At 36.9% G+C, this 27,060-nt stretch overlaps 1 protein-coding gene across 2 annotated transcripts in view; it reads right to left on the bottom strand.

Moving 5' to 3' along the window:
• The window catches only part of GLIS3 (GLIS family zinc finger 3), a 592,145-nt gene that overhangs the window by 324,916 nt on the left and 240,169 nt on the right, over positions 1–27,060 (bottom strand). The gene's annotated exons all lie outside the window — the stretch shown is intronic.

The following is a 27,060-nucleotide window of genomic DNA, read 5'->3' as shown; positions in this document are numbered from 1 at the left end:
TGGAATCAATAGCTTTCACTCTCCTAATTCTAATTTTAAAGGAGTTACTTTCTTCAATGTACTTTTGTATCTCTTTTTCCATTTATCCAATACTACTTTTTAAGAAATTTTTTTCACTGAATTTTTGTGCTTCTTTCTCCGTTTGTCTAATTCTACTTTTTAAGGACTTCTTTTCCTCTGTGGATTTTTTTGCTTCTTTTATCATTTGGCCAGTTCTGGGTTTTGAGGTTTTATTTTCTTCAGCATTTTGTATAACTCTTTTGCTAAGCTCTTTACTCTCTTCTCATAATTCTCAAAATATTACTCCCATTTATTTTCCTCTACCTCTTTTACTGGATTTTTAAACTCCTTTTTGAGCTCTTCCATGAATTTGAGGATAGGGTGGAGCTGATATATATTTTTCTTTGAGTCTTTGGATATAGAAGCTTAAACTTTGTTGCCTTTTGGGTTTGTATCTTTATCTTCCCTGTCACCACCATAGATTTTTATGAGCTGGCTCTTTTTTGTTATTGTTTGCTCATTTTTTTCCAGTCTATTTCTTGACTTTTAATATTATGTTTAAGTTGGCCTCTTCTCCCAGGATGAAAAGGGCATTGTCCCAAGCTTTGAATTTTTTGTGCTTTTGTTTTCAGATCTACTTCTGAGGACTTGTAAGTTTTCATTGACTTTAAGGTGGTATGATCCAAGGGAAGGTGTGGTTATTGTTCTGATCTGTGCTCTCTTCTTGACCCAGGAAGGGAAGTTGCTCCCCTTCAGCCACAAAAATAGATAGAACTCTTCCTGGTCCTGAAACTGTGACCAGGATCTTTACTCTCCTGTGACCACAAACACTATGGCTGTTCTTCTAACCTGGAACTGTATTTAGGCAATGTAATTGAATTCCATACCAGTGGAAGCAAAGTATTCACTGTAATCTCTTTCTGACTCCCTTACCTTCTCTGGGCTATTGCAGTCACTGTTGAAGCCTACTGCTAGTTTTGCCACTGTGTGCACTGTACTCTGTGCTGGCTCCCAGCCCCAAGTCACAGACCTCTCCTGTCAACCTCCTAAGTTTTCTTCAACTGCAAAAATGTCTCACATCTTTTGTTGGCTCTTCCACTTGAAAATTCAAGTTGAGGCATTATTTTAAAGCTTTATGGATGGGAATGTTGGAAGAATTCAGCTGAGTTACTACTTGTACTTCACCATCTTGAGAATTTACCTTTCTCAAGCACTCTGCCTCATGATAACCCTTGAGTAACAGTGGATAACATAGGTATCACTATAATGCCTCAAATACTCTTTTTTTCAGTCACATAGCTTGTTACAGCTTCCACAACCATAATTATTATTCCATTATTATCTTCATTTCACAGATGAGGAAACTGAGATTCAGAATGGGGCCATGATTTGCCCAGGGCCATACTGTTACTTAGTGTTAGAGCTGAGACTCAAACTTCAGTGCCAAACCCATACCCTTTCCTTTTCAAAATGATGCCTCAACAGTGGTTCAGTTTACAATAAAAACTGTTGGTCTAAACCTTTTTTGGCCATGTCATCTACATTTTTCCAACATGCAGCCTGAAAGACTTCCACATCCAAGAGGATTCTACTGTATTTCACTGCATAATCATTGCACTTTGTTTTGTTTTGTTTTTCCCAATCCAAAAAATCGGTTTATAACCTTTCATTGTGTTAACATTCTGTGGTATAATTATGCTTGTCATGCCACTTAAAAGATAAACAGAACAGTAATGTATTCACTAGTGGCACATGGATTTGCATTTATCTTTTGCACATTGCAAGCCTTGAGTGTAGAATTCTCAGTGCATGCACATTGTCAATATATTTCTAAAAGTGACTTGTATGGTTTATTTAGAATGCTGCAGTACTAATGATACCATCACTCAACCCAATGAAGAGCCATTGGCTCAAGGAGAGTGGTTAGCCAGGCAAAGCTGCCATGAGTAAGTCATGTCATATGGTAAAACTTACATCTTCCCAATTTTAATGTATATTCACACATATTCCCTACTTCCTAATCTTACACTCAAGAGAGTTTAGTAATAAATGATATTTAAGTAATAGTAGGACAATTTTTTAAAAACTTCACATTATAATGGTTATGCTCTACTTTTTTGCAAAAAAAAAAATTGCATAAAATCTGTGATGATTATGCAGTGAAATATGATATGCCTCAATAGCTCTCTCTCAAAGTTTGGAGGCTTGGCTCAGTAGGTAATCTATTATAATAACCACCTCCCCAGTCCTCTGCTACTGTCACCATCCAGGTGTCATTAGTGACTACTTATTAGTCAATAATACTGCTTTCACTTACTTGTCCCTTCAAACTCTCCTTCATACCATGGCCAGAATAATCTTCCTTGTGTCCAGTTATTATTTTGCCCTCTCATCTCCTGAATCAAGTTCAAATTCCTTAATATAGCATTCAGTAAGCAGGGGTCCCCTCAACCTTTTCAGTCTCACCTTATTACTATTTCCCATATGTGATACAGTACAGTCATATGACAGATTTTCTGTCCCTTAAATATGTCCTATGCTCATTCTTTTTGTGGTGGCTAAGATTTGGGAATCAAAGGGAGTCATTTGGGGAATGGCTAAACAAGCTGTGGTATATTGTAATGGAATATTATTGTGCCATAACAAATGACAAGTAGGATGATTTCAGAAAAAACCTGGAAAGACTTACATGAACTGATGCATAGTGAAGTGAACAGAACCAGGAGAATGTTGGACACAGTCATATCAACATTGATCAATGAAGAACTGTGAATGACTTAGGTATCCTCAGCAATACAATGATCCAAGACAATCCCAAGGAACTAATGATGAAGCACACTATCCACTTCCAGAGAAAGAACTGATACTGTTTCAATACAGCCTGAAGCATGCTATTTTTTCACTTTTGTTCATTCTTTTTCTTTTATTGAAATCTTCTAGTACAGAATGACTAAGATGGAAATGTTTTACGATTGCACATGTATAGCCTATATCTGATTGCTTACCATCTCAGGGAGGTGGAAGGGGAGGGGAGGAATGGAATTTGGAATTCAAAACTTAAAAAAATGTTTAAAATTGTTTTAATATGTAATTCTGGGAAATTTCACACACACACACATATCCTATGCCCTCCTAACTTCATGCCTTTACTTACAGTATTTTTAACATGTTCATCCATTCCTGTTGAATTATGGCTCTTATTTTAAATCTCATCTCAAATGCCACCACCTCTGTGAAGACTCTTCAGATACACCCTGGTCAGTAATACACTGAAATGATCAACCTCACTTTGGATGCTCACTTTATTAAGCACATATGCAATGTATCTCATGCAATCTGGGACATTATATTCATTTGCATTAGTGCCTTATCTCCCTAGTCTGTAATCTCATTAAGTACAGGAACCATATCTTGTTCTACTTCTCATCTCTGCCAAAGGCTTCCCTGGTTTTCTTTAAGTCCCAACTGAAATCCCATCTTCTACAAGAAGACTTTCTCAACTTCTCTTAATTCTAGTGCCCTCCCTCTGTTCATTACTTCCTATTTATCATGTATATAGCTTATTTGTATATATTTTTTTATATGTTGGCCTCCATTAGATTGTTAGCTTCTTGAGGGCAGTGACTATCTTTTACCTCTTTTTGTATCCCCAGTGCTTAGCCCAGTACTTGGCACATAGTAGGTGCTTAATATATATTGATTGATCGTAACTCCTCTCATGCCTAAATATCTTACACAGAATAAAGGTTTGGTAAATATTCACGACAGAATAAATGTATGAATGAATACAATTCTACTCTATCACAAAATATACGCAACATGGCACACGTTCAAATTTAGGCCAATGCTCCAAAATACTGATGTATCACTGATGATTTCAGTGAAATGCAATTACTATTCTGCAAGAAATAGTGTGATCAAAAGATGTTGGGGGTTTTGTTTCTTTGTTTTGAATGAGCGTTGCCTTTTCTGTAACAGAATATTTAAGAAGCATCCCTAGTGATGATTTTCATGAAGCCGTTGTGAACCCTCGAACCACCTCCACCATTTTTGCCAACATGACTAATGATTTAAATTGAGTTTTTCAGCTCAGAGAAGGAGGGGATTTTTTTTGGTGGGGAGGGAGGGAAGGAAGTGGAAAGAAGGAGAAGCAAAATATTCCTAGAAACCCCAGTTAATTACAATCAACCAAAGACAAATGATTCGTACTTGCTAAATAGATCCTCATGTGCATAATCAGCTAATAACTTAAATGCAAATAAACAATGGGGAGATGGGGGGAGAAAGGAGGGAGGAGTCATAATGGTAACTGCCAGGGAGACATTTAGGTTTTCCCTGCATGGATTTCTAATGCATTCCAGTACCTTATAAATAAGATTATGCTCAGAGCATATCATAGTTGACATCTTGTCAAAACCAAGAGAAATAAGTGCATCCTGGAGTAAGAGCATCATGAAAGCTGCAATTTAAAAGGGGTGTTGGTTATCAGCACCAATTTACCAACATCTTACTGCATGTAACTACATGTGGGCACACAAAAATATATATTTCCTTATTGATGTTGATGGACCCTGCCAAAATTCAAACTATTTACCCTTGCTGGTCAGATTTTGATAGGAGAATGGGGAAGGAGATAAGAGGAAAAACTAAGCCACTGTCTCTTGGCAAAATCTAGTTTCCAAACTTTTTTACTCTCATGTATGTTGCTGGGCAGATAGATACCAATCTGTTCAGATCTTGAGGGGAAAGAAAAACAACCTATCTTTCGAGGATATTAAACTAACACCTCAGCAAGCCTCAGGCATGCTTCTCATTTATTACAGAAAACTTAAGTCTTCTGACAGTCCACAATTATGTGCTGGGGAGGGTAATGAATAACTCTGTGTCAGAAGGATTCATAGAACTTTGATCAGTGTCCCGCAAGGCATCGAGTCAAAATGAACCTTGAAATCTGATTAACATCACCATCTCAAGCCAGGATACTAAAAACAGAGATTTCCCCTCTCACCTTAGATGTTTTGAAAATATTTTCTGGGATTTCCCTAGCACAGTGTGTGAAGAAATTAAGCAATCACTTCTGATACAAGCTAGAGAGGGATTTTACATATACTTTATGCAATTTCCTGTGATTTTTTCCTACTTCAGAGACCACAGTCAAGGAAAAAAAAAGTCAGAGAGAAAGAGGGAGCTTTCAGAGCTCAGTGATATATTCTATATTATGAAAAGATCTGAATGGCCCTCAGTAAGAATAACCTGATCCCTGGAAATGATTCACTGTCTACAGATGTACTCCAAGTTGCAATTACAACGACAGCAGTGATGTGTTTGTACTGAGGCTTCCTGGCCCCACCTATGTTCAAAGACACACATTCGAGCTAAGAAACCAGAGTTTTGATATGTACAAAGTCAACTGGTATGTATGAGAATGGACTTTGAGGCTTTAAACTCATCAATATTTTGCTCTACATCCACTGATCTGATCACCTGGGTAGACAGGTAGACAGGGCACAGGATCAAACAATATCTGTCTTATAATATTCCCTAAAGTAGAAGTATGCCTGCCTTTGTCCAAGTCCTTTGGATTTCCCCACATTTGAATTCTCTCTTTATAGGACTTAAACTTCTAAAGTTTTTACTGCACAAAATATCAGATATACAAGAATCAAGAAGATTATTTAAAATGTGTTTTCCAAATTGAGGTAGGAATTTTCAGCCTCTAGGGTGGGATAATACAAAGAATGAGAGACTTTTTTTAAAAAATGGACAATGCAGATATAATGTTTTGTATGATGATGGATATTTGTTACAAAAATTTTGTATTTCTTTTTTCTCCACCCATAGTGGGAGAAAGTGAGGAGAAAACTTTAAATGCTTGATAATTGAAAAAAATAATAATTAAAAATATTCTATAATTTTAACTACTAGAGCAAGGGGAGATAAACCATGGCACTCTCAAATCAAAAGATTTCCATCCTAGAACATTAAAATAGATATATGGTCTATTATTTCCTACCTTGTCTCATTCTTCATTCCTGAATGAAAGACAAGTAACACATATTAGAATATGACTCCAGAAAAAAACTGTCACGCATATTTGAGATAGATCTCAAAAGATCCAGGATTGCCTCTACGTGGAGGTTCCCCCTTCCCACCATCATCACCATCATCACCATCACCACCATCATCACCATCATCACCATCATCACCATCATCATCATCCTCATCATCCTCTTAATATTCAAATAGTGCATTAAGATTTTCAAAGCACTTTATATGTTATTGTATTTGACCCTCACAACAACCCTGTGAGTTAGTCACTCACTATTCTGACCCCCCCCCCCAATCTAATTTAGATGAAGAAACCGGGGCACAAAGAAGTTAAGTGATTTGCCCAGAGTCACACAACTAGTGAGGGTCTAAGATCGGATTTGAACTCAGGTTTTCCTAGCTCTAAATTCCATGCTCTCCCTATCCACTGCTCCTTATCACTGCTTTAGGCTACAGAAAGGAATGATGTCTCTTTTCTCCAGTCTAACCCTTACTTCTTTCCAAGGAAGAATACAAGGAAAAACCAGAAATACTTTAACCAGTGATAATAATTATACATAAGTATATAATATAAAATATTCCTATAATATATAAATAGGTGATATAGTAATAGTATTATATTACATAATTGTAAAAACAAGTAATATAAATATTATAACATAATAGATAAATAGTATAATAAATATATAATCTATAACGTGTGTATGTACAAAAAAGGTTTTCTCCCCTCATATTTCTCCAAAGCTGATCAATATCTGTGACAACTCTTTTCCTTAGGGTTTCTTTAAAAATATGGAGGACTTTTTCAAAGGGAAAGCTCCAAATTGCATTAGCTACCATGCCAAAAAGTCCATGTAAAGCTCATGGCAGTAGAGAGGGAACAAGGATCTGGAGAAGGAGTAGGCCAAGGAGAGAGAAGAGAAAAGGGAGAGCAGCTGGAGAGGAGGTGGAAGCGGGTGACTAAGAGAGGGAGCCAGAAATGGAGTTGCGATATAGAAGAGAGAAAAAAAGGCTGAGCAGCCGAAGAGATGGTGGTTAAAATAACTCATGGTAACAGAGTGTTCTTTGTTACCATACACTGTTCTTTGTTATCACACATTACAGAAAGTTATAAACAACAGAGGCATGCTGTACAGGAAAGATGTGCCTCCAGCTTGGGGCTCTACTGACCTAACAACTCTCTGGCTTTCACCTCATCAAGGGGGATGCCGGTTCCAGAACACCAAGTTAGAATTCAGTCATTCATCTGTACATCTAAATCTACACACAGTTACCCTCTAGAATGCCAAGGTTTGTGCTCAGAAGTCACCAGGGGCTTGTGCTGACGTGAGTAGAAATGTGTAGATGGGGCTGATTCAGCCCAGTATTGACTCCCAAATTCAACGAGTCAAGAGGAATACACTTTTGGAAAACAAATGACTGTCCTTAAGTTTACACAAAGATTTAGATATGAAAAGGAAATAGAAAAAAGAAAACTAAACTAAATGCAATATCCCAACAATATCCTAAGTTGAACTATAAGAATGAGTTCTTTTTGATGATCATTCACTCATTCTCTACCGTACTTGCCCACTTCCAACAAATTCCACCTACCCACCCACTAAGTTCAACCTCTCCCATGTAAGATATACCCTTAGCAAAGTCATTCAATAGGTAAAAGTTCTTCTTGCTCTATTTCCCCAGCAGTGAGTGCCCTAAAATGGTGACCGAAATATGCTGGGATTCTTCTAATCTTCTACTTCTGCTTGGCCCTCCTCTGAGAGCACCCTAAATCCAGAGGCTTTCCTTTGCTCATCAGAATATGCCAATCTTAGGTCCTATTCCCTCATAATCCTCATTTATTTTCCCAGGTGAGAGCTAATTGAAGAGATAACCTAAACCATGATAACATATGAATCGGTGCTAATGGATTAATAGTCAATGAGGTCCCCTAGAAATAATGCCTTAGCAATTTTCCATACTTAGATACTATTATGGTAGGTTAGGTGCTGAGAAATAAGTTTCCAAAATTTTTCATATAATAGACCCCTTTACACCCACCCATCTTTGGGTATACATCCATCCATTCACCCTCTCTTCTCTTCCACCCTCCTTCTCTCCCTCTCCCTCCTTGTTGTCCCCCTCCTCTCATCTCCCTTTCTCTCTCTCTCTCTCTCTCTCTCTCTCTCTTACTCACTATAAATTTCAGATGCCAGTTTTCGTTGTTAGAAATCCCTAACCAGGAGTTCTCTATATTGATGAAATCACAGGTCTGATTAAAAAAATACACAAATGTATGATGAAAGATGTAATCACATCGCATGCATCCATGTATCCATATGTACATGTGTGTGTTTGTGTACATATACATATATGTGTGTGTATGTATATGGTAGGTGATACAACAAAATGTATATCAGTTTTCTGTCAATGATCTATATTAAGGATTAAAGATAGCGAATATTCCTAGAGTGAGAATCATGACAATAAAGAGAAGAAGATTTAAGAATAATTCATATAGTGCTTTCAGATACACAAAGTACTTCTCTACATCTGACAGATAATGAAATTGAAACTCAGGAAGTCAAAAAACTGGCAGAGCCCACAGTTAACAGAACCATAGCTGCTCTTCAGACTTTCAATTTAGCTATCTTTTCATTGCTCGAAGTTAGAAGTTTTGTGAGTTACTGTAAAATCTGCCCCCTTGTTCTGAGGTCCCTTATGCAGGTCAGATATAACAAATTGTCTGCCTATAGGTGGCAACACTTGCCTTGCATGTGTGTCCGTCCAATCTGATCACACTTGGGCACAAATGCAGGAAAAATGAGGGTTTGATTTGTGGGACACATGTCAAGAGAATTGGAGCTGGAAGGAAACTGAGAGGTAGATAATTTCATTTAACTTTCTCATTTTAGAAATGAAGACATTGATAGAAGAAAAGGAATTTAATAGAATTTCAAGGTTATCTCTTACTCAATATGTTTAATAAAAAAGTCATCCATTTCACGTAAATATCTCAAATTTAACTCCATCCAGGACTTTATCGTATTTCCTGGGATCTCTAGGATGCTGGAAGTTTGTTGTTTTGTTGGTTTTTTTGCTTTTAAATCCTTCTAGGGGACACATTATAAATCTAGGATTCTAAATAAAAGATCCCTCCATAAAGGAGCTAGAGATCTAAGTTTGGAGATAAGACGACAAGTGAAAAGTCAAGAAAAACTCTGAGGTGATCAATTGTACCTTTCTTCCACAAGGTTCTAGATGACCCATTAAAACTAAAGGAGGAGCACAGACATACAGCAAGTGCACAAAGACTTCGGAGGAAGATGAGGCTCCTGAATAACATAGGAAGTCCTCATGAACTCAGTGGGCCTTGAAAATGAAGAAGGATTTGAGAAGGATGATGTCCCAGGAGGGGAAGAAAGGGTATGAGCAAAGGCAAGAAATTGCCAAGTATTTGGAACACAAGAGACAAAGAGAGGCTCCCCTGGCTGATAGAAGTAGTGGAATTTCAGACAGCAAGGCTGGTGAAGAGACAACCACCAAGAGGTAGATCTTTCATCATCCCTGAAATCATATCATGTAGGTAAGTACCAACTCTGTTTATAGGAATTATTAGCCCCATTTATCTGTTCTCTCAGCTACTCCACAGGCTTATTTCGGAAGTGTGTGTGTGTGTGTGTGCGTGTGTGTATGTGTGTGTGTTCATGACATAAAGCACAGTCTCAGTTGAGAAAAAGTGATACCACCCCAAGGCAGGAGAGAAAAAGACACCAGCTCACCAACTTGAAACCATGTCTAGAGGGGAAATTGGGAATGGAGGAAGGAAGAAAGTGCATGGAATTCACTCCTAGCACATAATGTTATTTCTTCCTCTTTCAACTAATTGTTCTTAATAATTAGATGACGAGCTCTGTATTGTCTATGCTATTGAAGTACCGTCAGGATTCCCTAACTAAATGTACTAGGCAAAGCTCTTACTGCTCCATCCTAGTTATGGCTCTAAATTCACTTTGAATTATCTACCACCAGCTATAGAAATGAATGTGGATACCTGAATGTGTTTTCTTCTGCTTTTTTTGTCTATGTGTGGCTATCTATAGACATAAGCATGAATGCTTATGTAGCTGTGTGTGAGACACATGGGTGAGAGATGGTTGGTTGAGAGCACATGTTGATAGGACTGTAGCTTTAGAATGGGAAGGGACTTTAGGTTACTGAATCCAGTATATCTGTGTGTATGTGTGTGTGCATACCACATACATATATATATGTTTCTGTATTTAAATGTATATATATATGTGTGTGTGTGTGTATATACATACATACATATTTCTTTTTGTGAAAAGGATTGTATAAATAGAATATATACAGACTGAGCTCAAGGCAGTGTGTGTGTGTATGTGTGTAGTCAACTAATTCCATCACTCACAAAATCTTAGTTTTAAGCATTGGGATCATTTCATAGAGAATTCATTTAAGTGATAATCATTTAATGGTATAGTGAAAGGATCACTGACTTTGGAGTCAGAGTTCTTGGGTTCAAAACTTACCTCAGTCCCTTACTGCCTGTAACACCTTGGTCACGTCATTTAAAACTCTCTAATCATCAGTGATCTCATCAACAAATTAGTCAGGGGGAAGGGGATGTGAGACTAGGTGACCTTGAAAGTCCCTGTCAACTAGAAGTCTATGATCCCAAGAAAGTTCATTTGAAAATCATAACATTAGAGTTCCTTAAAATGCATGTTTATAACTCTGAGATTATGGCCAAGGCCTAAGATGGTGAGATTTCAGCAGACTCCTCCTTACAAATTGACTGCTATTCTGTATTGTGTGAGGGAAAAGACTAGAGGGAGGAAAGAAAGAAGATAGCAAGGAAGATCATGGATCTAAAGCTACAAGGAACCTCAGAAGCCATCTATTTTACAGATAAAGAAATGGAGCTCTAGGAATGCTCAGTGAACATAGCCAAAGGCACAGAGGGGGTAACAGAGGGGGGACCACTATACCGTACTGCCTCCAAGAGAAGTCATGAGAAGCAATGAAAAGGAAATCCAGGGCAGCATGCAGACTCTCAGAAGCAAGGGAGTGAAACCGAAGACAACTGGATAAGACACCATCTGTGCTGGGAAGTCTGTACCCTAAAAGTCTGTATCCTTCCATTGACAAGGAAGGCCTATAAATGGACTGCATATTTTATGCTGAATCTGAATTAACACTACAAGTCAAAGCTCAAAGGCCCCTAAGTCCACACAGTCATGCCATCCCTCATTTACTGTTTCAGATTCTGATTTGGGTAAAGCCAGAGCATATTTAACAACGCAAAAAAACTAGACGAGATTAAACATCCCCATATTTATAAAGTCGCTAGTCATAAGAAATGATCAAAATGAATGCAGGAATTTTCAAAAAATATTTCAAAAAACTCAAAGCACTCTGTCCTGTAGCCAGTATCCTAAAAGGCTGCATGCCAATGAGGCCAGCATCATTCCAAAGGCCTAGTTTTACCTCCTCAGAGAGAAAACGGCATAGATGGCCATTCAGATAAAGTTACCAATGCATATGTAATTTTGACAGAGATGTCTCTACTCCTATATCCATGTAAAAGCTGCAACAGAGTTCTCTCAATTTTTAAAAATAAATGTTTGCTTTTCTTTTTTCTTTCTTGGATGGACAGCTCTCAAATAGCTTTTCAGTTTGCACAAGTTTTCCATCCCTCTCTTAATAAATAGCCCAAATATTCAGGTCTCTTACAATTGCAATTGGATGGCGTAAACTCCAGGTCTATGGGCATGCATGTTTCCCCAGCAGAAAGAGTACTGTACTTGAGAAGCAATTATCAGCTGAGAGAGAGTGCTCTGTTACAGCCAGAAGTAAAAATAAGCTGAAAGATCTACATTGGAGTGATCCAGTATTTAATTTATTTTTCTATCACAGAACTTTTTTGTGTGGAAAGAAAACTAATTCAAAGAAATTATGATTTTAAACTATAATATCCTATCTGTATATGTGGTTTATATACATATATGGACATACATATAAATATGTTTCTACATATTTATTTCTAATATTGCTGCCAATTCAAGGTAAATGTACTTGAGAGGAGGGTGGGGTGGGTGGAGTACTGTATGGCTGCTTCAGAATTACAGGGGAAAATTTTGTAAAGAAAAAACCTCAGTAACAGTGTTACCTACCCTAGGGTTCAGACCTTCTCTTCTCTATATATACTCCTTCTTGGTGATATTACAAACTCCCATGGATTCAACAGCTAGTAACTCCCAGATGCAAATGTCCAGCCCCAGTTTCTATCTTGAATTCCAGCACAATAACATCAATCATATATTGGATACCTTTAATTAGATATTACAGAGGTGCCTCAAACTTCCCATATCCAAAACAGAGTTCATTATATTCTCTCCACCATTCTTTCTGAATGGCCCTACTTTTGTTAAGAGCACCAGCATTCTGTCAAGATCACCATCATCCTATCAGGGGCAGCTAGGTGGTGCAGTGGATAGAGCACTTAACCCCAATGGATTCATCCTGGGTCATCTCCCGTCATCCTGATGAATATCTGGTCACTGGATTCAGATGGCTCTGGAGGAGAAGTGAGACCGGTGACCTGCACAGCCCTCCCTCACTCAAAACAAAGTCAAGTGCAAGTCATGTCATCATTTTTCTGATGGCATGGTCTTTGGCAACAAAGGATGAACACACCATCATCCTTTCAGTCTCCCAGGTTTACAACCTCAGTCAGTCAAGAGGTCAGTTAACATTTGTTAAGCACCTACTATGTGCCAGGCATTGTTGAGCACTGGGGATGCAAAGAATGGTAAAAGACAGTTCCTACCCTTGAGGAGCTCACAATGTAATGGGAGAGAAAACATGTAACTCATTATGTACGAAGAAGCAATATACAGGATAACTTGGAAATTGTCATAAGGGGAAGATAATGGAATTAAATGGGACTGGGAAGAGCTTCCTACAGAAAGAGGAAATTTAGCTTTTACTAGAAGGCAGACAGGGTAGCCAGGAGTTGGAGGTGAAGGAAAGCATTCCATGCATGGAGTCAACCAGTATAAGGAGGAAAAGCAAGGAAGAGAATGTCACTGGATTACAGAGTCCAAGGTAGATGTTGGGGGTGTCAGAGTTATAAGAAGACTGGAAAGCTAGGGGTCAGAGGGAGAGATTATGATAAACTTTGAAAGTCCAACAGAAATTTATATTTGATCCTGGAGGTGGCAGAAAGTCACTGGAGTTTATTGAGTGATGTACTCAGATCTGAATTTCAAGAATATCACTTTGATGGCTGAGTGTTAATGGATGGGATTGGGGAGAGACTTGTAACAACAGACCAACTATTGCTATTGCTATTGCAATAGTCCAGATGGGAGTGAACCAAGATGATGGTGGTGTCAGAAGAAAGGAGATGCGTGCAAGGTGTATTAGGAAGGTCAAATTGATCCTTGACTCTTATCTCTCTTATACTTCCATATCTAATAAATTGCCGATTTATCACAATCCGTCCTCTGGAGAATGCAAGTGAATTTATATTGTTTGCTAGAAAATGTGGACATGCATAACACAGTTATGCATAGCGCCATTGATAATTCAGGCCTTTCCATCTCAAGTTAGGATCACAGTACACTGCGAGTTGATTCCTTCTTTCCTTCTAGAATCAGAGTTAATATTCATATATAGAATCTCAAGGGGAAAAGCTTTCATTTTAATTTTAAGGAAGAAACCTCCATCAGAGGCCTTTAATCCTCACTTGAGAGAATAACCCAAGTCTATCCTCCTGGCAACAGCCAGCCAATTTAGAGCACAATTCCCTGGGAAGATTCACGTCTGTATTAAACTGCTACTATCTTGTAAAGTCATGCAGATTTAATTGTTTCTCACTTTCTTTTTGCTTTTACCACTAAATTCAGGTGAGAAGATTTTCTCTGTCTTCCTGAAATTACGATTTCTCAAGTAAGTGCCCACTTGGGTCCAAAGGGCCCTGAGACAACAAGTAAGACCCTTTCTACACCCCCTCCTTCTTGGTAGACCTGAATTAGGTAACCCTGTGCTTTATATCTCATTCAAGTAATTATAGTTCTCAAAGACCCCAAAGCATACATATGGATGCAAGATAACAGGTAGCATATGAAGGTGGCAGGTAATACGCAGATTTATTCTCTAGTCAATCAGTATTTTAAAATTCTTGGGAAAGGTAGGAGCATGCTTTACTCTTGTGCCCACGAGACAGCTAGATGATGCAGTGAAAAGAGCCCTGGACCTGGAGCCTGGGAGACATGAGTTCACATCCTGCCTTGGACAATTATTAGCTTGTGACTCTGGGCAAGCAACTTAAATTCTGTCTGCCTCAGTTTCCTCATCTGTAAAATGGGAAAAAGGATAGCACCTATTTCACAGAGTTATCATGAGGACTAAATGAGATAACATATGTAACGCATGATTATAAATATTATTAGTATGTCAGAGACAGGACAACCGCTGGTCAACAAAAGGTAAAACCAAAAAGACTTGCCACCCTGATGCCTCAATTTGCAGGTAGATTTGGAGGATCCTGATATCCCCCTCCAATTTCTCACCTTCCTGAGACCTCAGCTGTCTTGGTAGAACATGCCCCATTCAATTTCATTTGAGTATGGAGGCTTTCCGCTTTTGCCTTCCCAAGAGAAGATGCAGAGTTACCACAGACATACGCTCCTTTTCCAGCAAATTTAGGAAGTGAAAGGCAACTGATCCAATCTCATTTTTTAAAACTCTTTAAAGTCATACTGAAAGCCCTCATTCAAGTTGCTACAATGAGTGATTCTCTTTCACAAGCTTCATTGATGGTCTCTCGCCAATGTCTCTCATATCTATTCCCTTTTCTCCATTTTCATAGCCACCAGCCTAGTGTAGGCCCTCATCACCTCTTTCACTTGCCCTATTAAAATGAGGGGTCTCCCTGCCTCAAGTATCTCCATTCTCTGGTTCATCCTCCACACAGTTGTCAAAATCATATTCCTAAAATGCAGATTGGACTGTATCACTCCCTCATTCAAGAAGCTCCAGTGATGTTCCTTGTCACTAGAATAAAATGAGAAATGAATCTGATTGCCTTTAAAAGCCCCTCCAAATCTGCCATCAACCTACTTTTCCAGGCTTCTTACACATTACTCGACTTTAAGAATGATATCTTCCCGTCAATTGACCTATTTGCTGTTCTGCACACAAGACATTTCATCTCTCATCTGTGTGCCTATGCCCAGGATGACCCTTTGCCTGGAATGGTCTCTGCTCCTCACTTGTTTTGAGAAGAAAAAGAAAATGATCAAAAAACGATTGGGAAAACATTCCAAATCACTTATAGTAAGGGAAATAAAATTAAATCTAAGGTTTTACCTTATTACCAACAAATTGAAAAAGATGATAAAATTGCAAATGACAAAACAATCTAAGATAAATATTATCAAAACTGGAGGGGCTATGGTGAAGCAGGCACGCAGATATTTATTCCTAAGCTTAGAGCTAAGAATATGAGCAGGTAGGTAGCAAATTGAACAAAGTGCCAAGCCTGGAGTCAGCAAGACTTATCTTCCTGAGTTCAAATCTGCCCTCAGATACTTACTAACTATATGACCCGAGCAAGTCACTGAAGCCTATGTGCCTCAGTTTTCTCATCTGTAAAATGATCTCTAGAAGGAAATGGCAAACCACTCCAGGATCTTTGCCAAGAAAACCCAAAATGGCGTCATGAGGAGTCACAACTGAACAACAACAAAAAAGCTAATTGGTCTAACTATTCTAGAAGACAATCTAGAATTGTACTAGAAAACTATTATTCAGAAGGCAGGGAAGAAGAGAGAAAGAGAGGATTGCAGCTAATAGAGAATAAGCCATGCTCTCCATTTCTTTCCAGTTTAATACTTGAAGGATCTCTATTGCATGCCATAGATACTGCCAAGGGAAATAAGGAACTCTACCCTTTGTGAGTGAATGAAAACAAACTCTGTGCCCTATTAGGTAAAGGAGAAAAGAAGCATTTACTAAAGATTTGGAGCCAGAAACTTGTGCAGATTTGGGTCACTACTTGTCATGCCTCTCAAAGGGCTGCCACTTTTCACACAGAAATTCTAATCATAAACTTAAAACTGGAAGGGACCTTAAAGATCACCTCCTCCAATAACCCCTCTCCTTTCTTTTAACCAAGAAGGAAGCTGCTGCCCAGATCCTATTTGCCCAGATCACACAAGTGGGAAGCCACAGAAAAGAGATTCAGAATCAGGCCCTTCAGCTAAAGGTCCAGCACTCTTTCCCCTGTAACACCCAGCACCTACACTCTGACTCAGGTCACCCAGAAAGCCATTTATATTTCTCCTGAAAAATGGGGGGCGGGGTACAAATTCACTTCACAATTCTCTTTATAAACAGTAGTAATTATAATCACCCACACATAACACTGCTCCATAAAAATTTAAGAACAATATATTTTTTGCCTGTAATAAATATGTAAGATATGTGAAATAAAATGCTTTCACAACCTAAAAATCTAGTGGATAAAATTGAAACCATGTGAGAAAAGGAGCAGATACATGTCATGGCTATCATCACATTTGCTATTGAAGTTGCCTCAAAGATACTTTGAACAATTCTACAGAAGATGGGCTTGTAACCCAGTACTTTTATTCAATTACAAAAGCAATTTTTTATTCAACTGTATAATAGTCCACAAAACATTTAACACAAAAGAAAGCAGTAAAGCAGCATAATGACTTGTACCAGGAGTATTTCCAACTGAATTCAAAAAAAGATGAAAATGAAATGAATATTCACCAGCACATATATAGTAGTTTTAGTTTCACAAAGCATTTGGTAAATATTATCTCATTTAAGACTCAGTACAACCAGGAAGGTAGCTGCTATTAGTACTGCCATTTTACAGGTGAGGAGGCTGACACACAGAGAGATTAAGTGGCTTACTCAAGGTCACATAGCTAGTAAGTGTCTGAGGATGGATTTGAATCCAGGCTTCCTGACTTGAGGTCCAGCACTACACATCCCCTGTACCACGTAGCTGCCTGCTGCTACATTTATGTAGAAATTTTAAGGTTTAAAAAGCCTTTGAAGTCAAAGGGTGATGGAATCAGAAATTTAGAGCTGTAAAGTACTTTGGACTTCATGTTGTTTAGTCCTTACTTTACAAATAAGGATGCTGACATCCAAAGAAGATAAAATTGCCCAAGATCACTCAGACCTGTAACTGGTAGAGACCAAATTCAAATGCTTCTGTTTTTAAATTGAAGGCTATAGTCAGTGGACCTGGGTTCAAATCTCAGCTTCATCATTTGCTATGGGGCCTTTCTCAAATCATTTCTAGGACTTATTTTCCACATCTGTAAAAAACAAGGGGGGGGGGGGAGTTGGAAAATTGGACTAAGTGACCTCTAGATGAACCCTTTCAACTCTAAATCCTATGATGTCTATAAAAATACCAGCATTTCCATATTATTTTGTGTCAAGGAAATTTGCTATTGCCAGTATATAAAAGAAATGAAATTTGGGGTCTGTAAGACCCAGTAGTAAAATAAAGTTTAAATCCTGTTTATCTACAGAAATATATCGATAGATTTTCTTTAGCATCTCAATTCTGTATCCCATCAAGGTTTATCAAATTCTTTCCTCATAGCAATCGTGTGAGGTAACTTACACAAATATTATTATTCCTAATGCTAGGTGAAAGAAGGTGTCAGACATATCATCTCCAATCCCTTTTTGCTTCCTCTCTCCTGAATCTTTCTTTTTTTCTTAATGTTATTGTATTCCAAAGGGCAGTTTAAGCAAGTTTTGTTTGAATTGGCAAGTTTGAGAGTTAGCTGATGGTTGAAAATGAAACAGCATTGTACAATGGAAAGAATACTGTCTCTAGAGGGGAGTTCAAATCTTGCAAGTAAGCATTAGAAAATGCTTACTGCCCGTGTAATCTTGGGCAAATCAATTCACCTCTTTTGGTCTCAGTTTCCTCTTCTGTAAAATAAATGGACTAGACTAAAATGGCCTTAACTAAGAACCTATGAAAAGTACTAAATTTAATTACCTTGGTCATTCTTAATTGAAGTAGCTTTGTTGAGGAACGAGATGTGTTGTAATGAGATTTTTATCTTGTTCAGTAAATCAATGGAACTGTGATGTCACCAATCATATATGTTCCTTCCATTGACGCAAATCACAAAGTAATCAATTTTCTCTTTTACAACATTCTCCATATCATAGCTGTTTATGAATTTATTGTTTATCTCTAGGTGCGAGATATCTAATGTCCTGTGTTTCTATAAAATTTTAGTTCATCCATTTGGAATTTATGGTACTATATGATGCAACACGCTAATATGAACCTATTTTCTGACAAACTGCTATCTAGTTTTCTCAGCAGTATTTTGTATTTATGAGTTTATTGAAGACTGAATTATTGTACCTACTTCTAAGTGTTGCATATAATTTACTGTTATAACCTTTTTTTAATGGTGTATCTAATACAAGATAATCTTGGAAGTAGTTACTGTGATTCCAGCGGTTTTAGGGACTCCCATTGAGGAAACTCTACCGATCCAGATGGGCAGATTCTCTACAAGTTGTATTCTAGGAGATTTTCCTGCAGTAATTATAGGTTAAATCAGACTTGCCCAGGTCACATAGGTGGAGTATATCAGAGATGGGCTATGAAACCAGGTCTTCCTAGCTAAGATGTAAACAATCAACTACAACAAGCCATTTCTCGATGATTACTATGCTATACTAAAATATTAGCTCTGGCAATGTCTATTTCACGTTATTATTTTCATTATTTTTCCTATTATTTTTCATTTTCATTATTTCCATACATCTTCTCGAAACTTCGTTTCTCCACATGAATTCTGTTGTTAAATTTTATGACCTTTTATAAATTATTCTTTTGGTAGATGGGTAGAGTGTTCAGAACTATAGCGTAATGTGGATAGTATACTTTTATTCAATTGCTACTGCTGAATAATGAACACTGAATGGTTCTTATTCATATGTTCCTTTAGTTCTGTGAAAAATGTTTTCTAGTTGTATTTATAGAAGTACCATGAGTTTCTTATCAGGTGAGTTCCCTGACATTTCATGCATTTTGTTGTTATTATAAATGGTGCTTCTCAATCTCCTCTTGGTAATTGTTACCTATGTGGAAAAATGCTGGTGATTTTGGATTTATTCTATATCTTTTTTTGCTCTAGCAATTAGCTATCTTCATTAATTTCTCATTAATTCTCTAGAATTTTCTAAACAAAATATACTATTCACCAATAAATATATTTTTTCTCATTCTTTCTCAATACCTTTTCCTCTTAATTTGTTTTTCTTCTCATTGTTACAGATAGCTTTTCCAATACTTGGTTAAATCTGAAGATGACAAAGGATAGCTAGCCTTCCTTCACTGGTGGTCATATTAGGTAAGTTTGTGTAGTACTGCTGTATTACAAGGATTGCTACTTCACGGTTTTAGGTAAGTGACTTTGACCATCTTAAGGAATTATCCTTTCATTCTTAATTTTTTGAGTGTATTTAACATGAATGATTGCTACACCGGTAGGTAGGGTTTTCTGAATCTGTTGTTACTACCATTTGAATTTTTTATTAATGATTTATTTATCTTCCTAAAATTAGGTCATCCTTAGATTTCTAGCATAAATCCATCACAATCACAATGAATAATTTTTAAATAAATTGCTATAATCACTTCCATTTTTATTTGATGTTTTTATGGCCATTACTGATATCTTTTTCTCTACTTAATCTCACCTTGATTGGAGAATCACAAACACATTTGCTTCACAGAAGGCATTTGACAAATTTTTCTTCTCTATTTTGAGACAGTTATGTAGTGCTGGGATAATTAGCTCCTTAGATGGTTACAAAGATTGATTTTATAAATCTTTCTGATCTCAAAAATACTCCTCTTCCTTCATGGAAAATAATGTACAGTTTACTCAATTTTTTTCTGAGGTCAAATACATAAGTTATCTATTTCTGTTTGTTAATTTGAGTATTTTATATTTGTATAGCTATCTATTCATTTAATTTAAGCTTTCAGTTTTGTTATGATATAATTTGTATTGCAGTTAATGATACTTTATTTTGTTTCTAAATCACTTGTCATGAATTCTTCCTTTTAAATTTTATTTTGTTTTCTCTGAATAATCAAATCAGCACAGTTTTTTTCAATTTTGTAATCTTTTCTGCTATTCAGCCTTTAGTTTATTATTCTATTTTTTCTTTCCAATTTCTTTTATTTCATCTTCAAATTTCAAAATTGACTCTTTATTCTTACTTGCTTATACTCCTCTGGATTACGTTATACCTACTGGACTTTCCCTCTCTCATCTCCAGCCACCCTACTTTTCAGCTTTCATTTTCTTTCCTTATAAGACTGTGAGCTCCTTGAGGGCAAAGACTGTCTTTGATTTTTTTCTTGTTTGTTTGTTTGTGTCCCCAGGGTTTAGCATAGTTTCTAGTCTCTAGTAAGTGTTTAAGAAATGTTTATTGACTTATTTTAATGCTAGTTTGGGGATTATTAATTTGTTGTTCTGTGATTTTAATGTGATTTTCAATTCATTAGTTTTTTTTTCTTTTTTTACTGTACTTTTAATGGGTAATAAATTCATATATATTCCAGATTGCAAGTGTTCAATCTGTTTTTTCCTCTATTAGACCCTATTATATTACCTTTTTTCTCTTCATTTCAGTCTGTCTCACACAATTAAAGCATCTCTAGCTTTATAACAATCCATTCTTTTTGAAAATAAATTTTTATTTTCATCTTTTGTTTTTATTTAACACATAGTTAACTAGCACTTAAGAAAAGTGGTTCAGAAAAAACTAACCAGTATCTAGAAAAAGTCTGCCATTAACTGCTGTGTTCCACATTCATAGTACACCACCTCGCCAAAGAAGGGACATGCTTTCTCATATCAATCAACAAGTTTTTATTAAGCTTATACCATGTGCCAATACCAATGTGCTGATGATATAAATACATTTAAAGAATGTATTTATATCACTACTCTCAAGGAGTTTATGCTCTAATATATCTTCTTTGGAAATAAAATTAAATATAATTTCATAATATTCAGTTTCAATGGAGTTTTGGGTGTTACTTCCATTTACATTTTTGTAGTGATTACGTGTATTGTTTTCTTGGTTCTGCTTATTTCACTTTGTATCAGTTCATATCAGTCTTCCTATGCTTCTCTGCATTATCTGCACCATTTCATACAGTCCAGTAACATTTCATTATATTCATGTACCATAACTTGTTTAAATACAGTCCAAATTGTGAATAATTGCTTTTGTTTGGGATACCTAGAACTTCTAATTTTATCATTGACCTTACCGGGGTATATGCCTTCACTCTCAGTCAAACAGTTTAGATATTTTTGTCAGTATCTTCACATTATTCCAAATTGCTTTCCAGAATGGATAGACTGAATCCCAGTTCTACCAACAGTGCATTATATGCTCATCTGTCTTTCTACAATCCCTCCAACACTGACCGTTCTTTGCCAATTGGCTGGGTATGAGGTAAAATTCTATTTATTTTGATTTGCATTCCTCTTATTGTTAAATTGTTGGCGAGTTGAAGCATTTTTTCATACAGTACAACAATCTATTATGAATCATAGAATCAGTCCTCTCTCCCACCAACATCAAAGCACTATCTTGGAATTTTACTTTTAACAATATTTCTCTTTTTAAAAAATTCTTCTCCACATGGCCAAGATGAGAATGTTATCATAATTTCTCTTTCTTTGATTAACCCTCTCCTGCGGCACAAATTCAAGAATTATTAGTTCACTGCTTATTCCTTCTCTTCCCTTCAATCCTCCACACAGCTTAATTCTTTTTCTCCTCTAGAGTCCAGAAAAATTGCCTTTCTTGATGCTTCTGTCCTATCTTCATGCTGGTACAGTCTGGTCCCAATGACTGTAAGACACTCCCTCCTTATCTATACCTCTCAGGATTCCTAATTTCCTTCAAAGTTCAGCTCAGGACCCATCTCTTACTTGACACTTCTCCCAATTCCCCCAATTGCTAAATGCCTCCTACATATTTTGTACACATTTTGCACATATGTATATATATATGTACATATACATATATACATGCATACGCAGACAATCACCCTTAATAGAACTTATATGAGCCTAAGGACAAGGACTGTTTCACTTTGATCTTTATATGCCCAGTTTTCAACAGAGCCTAAGTTTTTATTCAATGCTTATTGACTGATAATCAAAGAATTTTCATTTCAAATTCCTGGCCTCCAGGTTTTCAATCCTTATATTCTTATCCTTATTTGGAGTGTAATTTAAAAGATACAGTCTTATAACCTCCTTATAGCACATAGGCATTAACTCAACCTTTAATCATTACTTGCATTCAGATCAAGATTATCTTCTTAAACTTTAGCTGCTTGACCAGTCTGCATGTCAAAGAATTTTTCTAAATCTCTTTTAAATTTAACTGAATGAAAAAATTACTTTTTTTCTGAAATCATCTTTTGTCATGATAAAACAAGGTCTGCTTTACAGCAGAGGTTAATTTGGGGTACAGATCTCTTTTCCTGTGTGATTGGCATGACGTATTTCATATCTTTATCATTATCTTTTTTATCTTTCATTTTTTTATCATCATTGAGTAGTCTGATATTATTTTAATTAGTGATTTTTGATATGTGAATTGTTTCCTCCTTGCTGCTTTCAATCTCCTCTCTTCAGCACTGCAACTCTGAAACTAGGAGATTAGATCTCTGTTAAACGTAGGACTTCTCTGCTCTCATTTTAAAGATTCTATAGATTTGTATTCAGCCCTCTGTTTTCGTACTGCCTGGCAATTTTCATTTTCTGGAAATGTGGTATTCAGATTCTTTGTTATTCATGTTTTGTTTTGCTTTTTTCCTAGAGACTAGTAATTCTCAGATTGTAAATGACTCAGTAAGCATTTAATAATACTTGTTGACTGGTTGGCTAACTTAGTTTTTGGCAATCTTGTCTTCTTTCAGTTTTCCCATTTTTAAAACAAATTTTCTCCTGTTACTTGTTTTTTCCATGACTACATTGGCTTTTGTTCTCTCTTTGCTATTTCATTCTTTGTAGAGTCCATAGATTCACTGAGATTTTCCACTGTCTTTTCTATACTGCCAATTTTCATGTTTATCTTCTTGATGTCTTACTTCTACAGTGTTATTTTTAATTTTGTAGATCCCAGATCTTCCTCTTTTATCTTTTATTATGATTCTAAATGACTATGGAGTTTCTTTTGGTAAGTTTAGTCTCTCTTTTGTAGAGATGTGATTGTAGATGCATCTTGCTCAGTGGGAATTCATGGCTAAAGCCAGTAAAAGTTATACATCAGTCTCAGGATACAACAGGCTACATCATGCTCCCAGTTTCTAGTTCCACAGTTCTTTTTCTTAATATTAATAATCAAAGGTTCAATGAACAGAGTTATCTTTATGGTTATACTTATCAAATAATCTCATATGATCTTAGCATATATAAGAGATTCCTTTTTAGAGGTGAGCCCCTAAGAGTCTGTTTTGATCTATCAGTCAATTTTTTATAACCAACCTACAATATATTCAACAAGATCTTGCATTTTCTGCATCTTTCATGATTGCTGTGCTGTTTCACTTGGATTAGCAAAATCAAAGGTGAAACCATCTTTTTGATGGAACCCAGGAAAAAAGAACAAAGAAGCAATGTGATAGAATGGAATGGCAGTGGCTCTCTAGAGTGAGAGGACCCAAGTTCAAACCCTGGCTCTGATGCTTAGTACCCCTGTGACATTAGGCAAATCACAACCTTCCTTCCTCTGATGATGTTGGATTAGACAGTTTCTCAGGTCCTTCTGGCTCTAGAGCTTAGCTAGTCACACAGAAGCTGATAGTTGAAACTTTGGAGGAGGTAAAAATTATATCACCAAAGAAACACATTATTGTACAAGACTTAGAGTTTAGAACACAGTATTACAGTTGAGAGAGCATCTAGTCCAATCTCCTCCTTCTCCAGATTAGGAAGCTGGAGCCTAGAGAGTGAACATATCTTGTATAAGATTCCATAAATAGAAAGAAACATAACCAGCATTTGAATCCAAGCTTTCAAATTTCAAATCATTTCCAGTATATTATTACTGCCTTCTCAGACTATGTCTATATGAGTTCAAAACAAAAAGTACATCAAGAAAATAAGTTAGACCAGTTATTTGGCATGATATAGACTTTCTCCACAAGTGACTGGTGGGTTTAACAAACAAAAATGAAAGCTTTCTGCCTTTTGTGTAATGTGTAGATATCGTCTCTCACCATGAGACACAGGTCAGTAACAGTTTCAACATAGCAGCTACTTAATAAGTAACTCAGACTGAAATGAAAGTGAAAACATCTATCCTTTGAATGACTCCACAATTCTAGGTTCTAAATCTTCATTCAATGCAATGACTTTCTGCCAAAATGAAAAGAAAATCTAATGGCCGAGGAAGTAACCTCCACAAATTGGAGTGCATGTCCTTTGGGTTGGTGTAGCCTCTAAGTCAGTGTGATCACAGGCCACATAGATAGCCTTCTCTGAGATGCCTCAGTCCTACAGTTCTGGGGCTCAGATTTGATCTGATTCTGCTCCCCCAGAAAGGCCACCTGGTATTAGAGCCCAGAATGATTTCAGTTCAAATGCCACCTCTGACACGTGCTAGCAGGGAGATCTTAGGCAAGTCACTTGACTGACTGAGCATCTGTCTGCTCACATTTAAAATAGAGATGCTTGTTCCATTTGCACTAAAGGATAGTTGCAAGACAGGAGTGTTGTTGGCATTGAAGTGCCGTCAATATCAATTTTTTATTCTAAACTGAGGGAAAGATGGAAGCAGTGAGCAAAAGACAAAGTAAGAGGAAAGGAAGAAGGCAAAAAGAGGAAGATGAGGAGAAACAAAAAAGAGATAAATACATCTATCAATCCATTTATCCATCTATCTGCTGGTTTATAGAAAGACTAGATCTCCACCTCTGAACTCTATTGCTCTCAGTGTCTCCTTTGACCTCTCCCTATCTCTGTTTCTTCATCCTACTAGCTGGCTTCATAATACATACACACATATGTATGCATATGTATGTGTGTATATATACATATATGCATGCGTGTATATATATGTACATATATACACACACACACTTGTGATTTCATTGGTGTAGGAAATTCAAAACAATAAAAAAGTTTTCTAGCTGCTTGGCACTTGTAGTCTTAGAAAATTGTGTGGGAGCACTGAGAAGTGATCTGTCTGTCATCACATAGAGTCTATGTGATGAGTAGGGCTTGGCCTCAGGTCTTGCTATCTCTGAGAGCCAGTACCCTATCCATTATACCACACTGCCTTTGTGCATGTCCAATTAACCTCAGAGGGTGATTTGTTTACTGTATTCTACTAGCAGACGCACAGATTGCTCTGTTTTAGGGGCAGTAGATTAGCTGATGAAGTGATTTGGGATGTTTCTGTTACAGAGTGTATTAATAGTATTCATGGAAATTTTTAAGGCATTTGCCTATCATATACAAATTCTAAATAGATCTGTGAGTTTTCTTAAACTTGGGTACTCTGGAGGAACTGACCCCCTTGCCTTTAGGTTGCTCTAATTATAGAGATTCTTCCAAAGAAGGCAGAAAAACAAAGGAAAATCCTCACTCCCAGGTTTAATTATTAGAAAAATGAATGAAAATCTTTCTGTGCAAATGCCTCTAATGCAAATAGTCTCCTCGCTGTTGCTCAAACAAGACACTCCATCTCTGGGCTCCCAGCATTGTCTCTGGCTCTCCCCCATGCATGGAATGCTCTTCCTCCTCATCTTTGCCTCCTGGTTTCTTTCAAGTCTCAGCTGAAATCCCACTCTCTACAGAAGTCCTCCCTAATCCCTCTTAATTCGTGCCTTCTTTCTGCTGATTATTTTCAATTCATCCTATAAATATCTTGTTTGTATAGGATTATTTGCATGTTATGCTGTAAACTCCTCCAGGGCATAGACTCTTTGTATCCTCAGTGTTTAATGCAGTGCCTGGTAAATATTGGGTGCTTAATAAATGCTTATTGACCAATTTATACCCTAACAGTGAACACAGGAGAGAACTTATGTGTACTAAACTAAACACTGGACCTTGAGGGCTCACCTAGTCACAATACAGGTATCTGTTACTACTTGGTTTTCACATGTCTCAAGCCTCCTGAGAGACCTATCATATTTTGCCCGGGGCTGACATCTCACTTATAGGAAATCAAGCAAATATTTAAGTGTGGGAAGGACCCATTTTGTGAGGGCAGAGAATGTGAAATCCAAATAAGAAGAAAAATCATTAACCAGAATTTAGGCTACTTTGGTACAAGTGCCAAAAATGTAAGGAACTGAGACAAATGAAAAGATCAGCTCCAGATATTCAGACCTTGGGGTCACTATTGACTCAGGATAAGAAACACAGACATGATAAGAAGCTAGAAATTTGTCTAGATCAATCCATCTCTCCAAAACTCCAATATTTTTATGGCATTTGATGAGGTTCCCCTTCCTCTACCCTGTGTGATCAATAGCTGTGTTTGCTATGCCCCCTTTTGACTCAGACTTCCTGGAGAGTATGAGTTTATATGAGGTCATAGGTTTCCAAAAGATGCCCGAGTTATATGAGGTCATTATTCTTCCTGAATTTCAGAACAGAGAGGGTGCCCCCCAAAAATAAACAAACAAGTAAAAGAATGATCATTTTTACCTTCTTTTTTTCTTTCTTCTACCTCCCTTATACCCTACCCCCCACCAGTGAAATGCTGGCAACTGAGTTTTACTTTGCTTTAAAAAATTATTAATTGCTCTTAAGACAGTGCAAGATGCCAGGGACTTTACCAGCATTGCACACTGACATTTTGCAAGGATGAATTCTTTTGGCCTAAGATCAAGAGTCCACACATGCTTTTGTTCAACATTAGGCA

Source organism: Notamacropus eugenii, chromosome 1 (assembly GCF_028372415.1).
Source record: "Notamacropus eugenii isolate mMacEug1 chromosome 1, mMacEug1.pri_v2, whole genome shotgun sequence".
NCBI classification, from domain to species: Eukaryota; Metazoa; Chordata; class Mammalia; order Diprotodontia; family Macropodidae; genus Notamacropus; species Notamacropus eugenii.
Note: the sequence above shows the minus strand (reverse complement) of the source record. Positions and strands in the feature narration are given on the sequence as shown.